Source organism: Mauremys reevesii, linkage group 11 (genome assembly GCF_016161935.1).
Source record: "Mauremys reevesii isolate NIE-2019 linkage group 11, ASM1616193v1, whole genome shotgun sequence".
Taxonomy (NCBI): domain Eukaryota; kingdom Metazoa; phylum Chordata; order Testudines; family Geoemydidae; genus Mauremys; species Mauremys reevesii.
The window spans coordinates 74,270,510-74,275,981 of record NC_052633.1 but is presented as its reverse complement, the minus strand read 5'-3'; positions in this window follow the sequence as shown (position 1 = coordinate 74,275,981).

Genomic DNA, 5,472 nt, shown 5'->3' with positions numbered 1-5,472 from the left:
TTCAGATCCCCGCCCCTTTGCGCGTTAGATGGCAAATATGTCGTCAGCCAGAGGTTCAAACATTTAGAGGCCAAAACTTTGGGTGTCTAAAACTTGAGGTGACAAAATAGACTCATCAGCAAACTTTAGTCTGGAGAAGAGAAGGCTGAGCGGGGACATGATGACAGTTTTCAAGCACATAAACGGTTGTTACAAGGAGGAGGGAGAAAACTTGTTCTCATTAACCTCTGAGGACAGACAAGAAGCAATGGGCTGAAACTGCAGCAAGGGAGGTTTAGGTTGGACATTAGGAAAAACTTCCTGTCAGGGTAGTTAAGCACTGGAATAAATTGCCTAGGGCAGAGACGCCAACTTTGTCAGGCGCCGGTGGGTGACCGTGGCCCCCTGCCCCTTTCCCCGCCCCCATTCCAATCCCATCCCCACCCCTGGCCCCACCCCCATTCCAACCTCATCCCCAAAGTCCCTGCCCTAACTCCGCCCCCTCCCTGCCCCTATTGGATCCCTTCCCCAAATCCCTGCCCTGGCCCCGCCTCTTCCCCCAGTGCACCGCATTCCCCCTCATCCCCCTTCCCTCCTTGCCTCGTGAATCAGCTGTTTCGCGGCGCCACGCTGGGAGGGATGGGGGAGAAGCAGGACATGGCAGCGCGCTCACGGAGGAGGCGGAGGCGAGCTGGAGCAGGGGGGCGGGGCAGGGCCACGGGCAGCTGCCGGTGGGTGCTGAGCACCCACCAATTTTTTGGAGTCGGCGCCTATGGCCTAGGGAGGTGGTGGAATCTCCGTCATTGGAGATTGTTAAGAGCAGTTTGGACAAACACTGTCAGGGATGGTCTAGATCATACTTAGTCCTGCCATGAGTGCAGGGGACTGGACTGGAGACCTCTCGAGGTCCCTTCCAGTCCTGTGATTCTGTGATATGATTCATCTGACATCACATTCATGTAGTATCGGCTACAGACTGGTGCATCTCCACGGTACCGGCACGACTCACTCAGAAAAACGGACATCTTGCCAGTTTGGGGAAGCCAAGGAAGTGAAGAATTAGAACTTTCACAACCCTGGCTTCCCGGCACTGACCCGGATTCAGGTACACGGGGCTGAACAAGCAAGAGGGTTTTTCTTTTCAATTTGAAAACCACCCGTGTTTATTGACTCCTTGCCCTAGAAACAGATCTGATCGTCAATTTCTGGCAAGGCTCTTTGCCTGCTCACCGGCACGGATCACTGGGGCAAAGATCACAGCAATAGGGCTTCTGGCTAAAGCCACTGGGACGTGCCTAGGGGTGACGAATGAGCTTACGATGGACCAGTGGTGGCAGCCTTCACTGCGGGGTCTCCCAGTGCCCACCCCCGCTCAGCAGCTCCCTGGCCCTCGTTAGTAGTGGCTGGGCCCTATGCAGAGGTTGGGGAGCCTGGGCGGTTGGTTTGCTCCGGATCGTGCTGGAAGATGCAGAGAGCTCCAGGGCGGGGCTGTTACGAAAGGCAGCTGAAGTGGGGTATACACTGCAGTGCCCCTAGGACTCCCCATAGGCCCGGGGTTAAGGCGAGCAGCCCCCAGCGAATGCCGTTTTCTGAGACAGGGTGGTGGGCATGTCCCCCCGCCCCCACTAACTGCCCTGGAAATTCTCTGGCTTAGCCGACCCTGCCGCTGTCCAGCTTTACTCATTCGCCCCCGGCCGATGGAGAAGCAAAGCTGGACTGGACTGACACACCCCTTGGTGGTGCCTGCAGCGAGCCCTCGTGAGGCTCAGGGGCTCCGTGAAAGCTTTTCCCTGAACTCTGATGAAGGGACTGTGCCGTGCGGGGGTGTCTACCAAGCAGGGCAGATTCCCAGGCCCTGTTGGGAGGGATGTTTTGCTGGGATGGATTTCCCCTCGGTGCAGCGTCCCCGGTGACTCCGAAGGGGAGGGGGTGCGTGTGCAGAACTAGATGCCTACAGAGAAGCCAACCCTCATGCCTCACCCCCTCGCCATCCTCCGTGGCCCTGCATCCCAGCGCCCCGGTCCCAGGCCCGGGTTTGTGGGGAGGGGGGTTGGTAGCTGCCCACAGAGAGGGGTGTGGGAAGTTCTCCTTTCCCGGCTCTGCTCTGGGGACGGTGGGGACTGGAAGCCGGCAGGAGACTGTAGGTCTCAGCTTGACACTAGCCGGCCTCCTGGGAGCCATCAGTTCCGGTCCCACCCTGAGGGTGCCACATATGCCGCTGGAATCAGGTGGCCCGTGCCCATGGAGCTGCGCTGATTTGCCCTAGCTGAGGCTCCGGCCCTGGGTACTTCCCTGTTTGCTCTGTGTGAACGCTGACGTTCCCAGGGCACATTCTGTAGGAGACGTCATGTTCCCCCTCCTCACCGCTGCGTTGTGGCTGCTGCGCTCCGCCCCAGAGGTGACTGCATTTCGGGGCAGTTGTGCAAAGCGCTAGAGCAGAACGCCGGTGTGTGTGTGAGTTCAGAAGCGTGTCATTTCCAGGGTGGCGAAGTAGCCATTACCCAAGAGTCCCTGGCCGAGGCAGCACATCCTGTGCCTCTGAGAGACTCCTCTCCTCTGGCATCACCCTCCCAACGCAGCCGAGCCGACGGCTAGCGACGGCCTGGCTACACGCTCACAGAGCAGAGACAGGCCAGCAAGAGCAGGGCCAGGAAAGACCACTTCACCCAGCCACACCCCCAGCAACCATATTTCATTTCCATAATGTATTCATCCCAGGATGCCTTTGTGCCCCCCCGCTATCCTTCAGGTGGATTACATGCTACCTTGGAAATGGCACAGAGCGCCGGGCGGGTGACAGGCTGGAACGTCAGGGAGGGGTGTATGCGGTCGGCGCAAATAGATGGGGGTGGGAACAGCTGGCCGGTGCTCACCCTGACTGTAAGGCAACAGATGAGACTAAGAACACGCCAGTATCATTACACTACTCCAGGGATTCTCAAATCTTTGTACTGGTGACACCTTTCATGTGGCAAACCTCTGAGTGTGACCCCCCCTTTTAAATTAAAAACACTTTAATATATTTAACACCATTATAAATGCTGGAGGCAAAGCAGGGTTTGGGGTGGAGGCTGACAGCTCACAACCCCCCCCCCCGTAATAACCTCATGACCCCCAGTTTGAGAACCTCTGCTCTACTCTCTACAACAGAGGACAACCTGCTATGGCTTCTGGGGAGACATGCGGCACCTACACCATTCTGGGGGAGGAGAGGGTTTTTTTGAGCCCCTTAATGTCAGGCCTTAATTCTTACCCAGGGTCCCCCCTGCTGACGTCAGGGCCCGTCAGTGTCCTGTGAAATGCTCGAGTAACTCCCAGGAGAGCAGAATTTGGACCACGTGTCTATTCCCATGTGGCGGCTGTTGGATACGGCGTAGCTGGACCAGTGCGGTGGGGGGCAGGATACCGGGTTACACTGGCCATGGGGCTATCCCAGGATGGCAGTGCCAGGGGAGCTCAAGACAGCAGATTGTGGGTGTCCAAAGGGGCTGTGGATTCATTTGGCCTCAGTGCGAAACAGGCCAGGAATGGCACCGGGCAGCAGAGATGACCCAGAGGAAATTAATATCTTGATTTTCCTCTCCCTTCCGGCCGACAGCGGGGACGGGCTGGGAACGGCTGCCAATTCGCACCAGCGGGGAAGGGAATGGAGCCCCCCGGCTGTCTCTGCCCAAGCCTCTCACAGAGCCTTGCCCTGCCTCGGCTAACCCAGATGGTGGCCACCACAGGATGGCTAGTATAGGCAAGTTCCAGGCAACCTCCCAGATAGCCTCTGTCCTTTCCTTCTGCCCCCGCACTGGATTTCCAGAGGGGCTGAGGAAAGACGAAATAGCCACCCCTAGGGGAGGCCCATTGATGGGGCACGGACCCGGGCACCTCCTGGACTCGCCCAGCTGTCCAGGGCTCAGAGGACAAGCCCGTGGCAATCAGGGCTGAGCCCTGGCCGTGCAGATGGGGGCCAGCCCCCTTTCCCCAACCCCAGCTCTGTGCAAACGGGCGCCCAGGTGGGGAATGGTGGTTTGTGACTGGCCACAGCGGTCCCCGGGCTGCCCACCTGGTGGCACGGCGAGGGGCCAGGTGTCTGCCCCGCGCTGCAGGAGAAACACTCGGGCCGAGGCCTTGAGCAATCGGCCAGGAGCAGGGCCCCCTTACACAATGCCGCGAAGCAGGAACTGGAGCCGCAGCTCTTCCTGGCGGAGGCTTGAGCAACCCCCAGGCCAGGAGCTGTGAGGAGCCGGGGGTGGGGGCGCACTCAGGGACCCCCACGGTGCCTGGGCTTCTGAGTCAGGGCCGGGGCGAGGCTGGGGTGGGCGGCACAGGCCGGGGTGCAGCAGCGAGGAAGGAGCTGGGCAGAGAGTGAGGGATGGACGTGCTCACAGTGTTGCGCTCCAGCGTGTCCTGTATAGCGTGCGCCCTCTGCGTCGCTCTGCACGCCAGTGCTGCCCGCGGGCCCTGGCAAGCTGCCCATCCAGCCCGCCTGGGGCGGGCACTGAACCATTCAGGGGGAGACGGGTTCCCAGGGCGCCGGGCCAGGCCCCTGCGCTGGGGCCCCTGGATCCCCCGTCGCCCCGCTCTCTGCTGCTGCTAGACTGGGGAAGGAGCGGGGCAGCGGCACCAGGGCTACCAGCGCCGGGGAAATCGGGGCCCCTTTGCGAAGCCTCCCCCCCCCAAGCTACAGAGCCCAAGGTTCAAGGGGTGGCAGCTCCCCACTCCCACCGTGGGGTAGCTGGGCATAGGACAGGTGAGGGGCACATGCCAGGGGCGTGTTGGTGGAGTTAGGGGAATGATGGGTACGCAGCAGGGGTGCCCCCGGGGGTGCAGGTTATTACTCCTGCGGGGATCGTCCTCCGCCCTTCCTGGGGACGGAGCCGGGACAGCGAGCTTCATGCCACCCTGTTCCTGGCAGGGCGGGGGCTCCTGAGGCCGCAGGGTGGGAGCTGGCCCCCACCCGGGAGAACCCCCCACCCCAGGTGGTGACTTTCTGGCGTTCCTAGACCCGCAGGAAGCCACAGCCGCGTCCCTCAGGCCAGCTTCCAGCTGCGAACACGCAGGCTGGGTTTGCCAAACGGAGCCTGGAGGCGCAGGTGCCCGACTCCCATGGGATCCTGGGAGAGTCCCAGAACCAGGGTCCCGGCGTGGCATCGATCCCCTGGCAGGGCCCCGCCGGCGCGGAGATGGAAGGGTCCCGTCCAATGAGGCTCCCTCGGGCAGGATCCCGGTACACGGTGCCCTGGAACTCAGGAAGCCCAGCTGTGGCTGCCCGCTGGTGCGATCAGGTGCCAGGGGCGTAGGGTTGGCTCAGAGGATGCCCTGCTGCTGGGCTTTCTGGGATGGGACGGGGGGGGGCAGCCTCTTCAAACAGGCTAAGAGGCTGGCCGGGCCTTCCCAACCCCCTCTGGGACCGGAGCCGGCGCAGCCCCCGCGGGCGGGGGGAGGGCCGGTCTCTAGCGGTGGCTGGGAACCCTCTTGCCCAACCAACCCCGTCGCAATTCG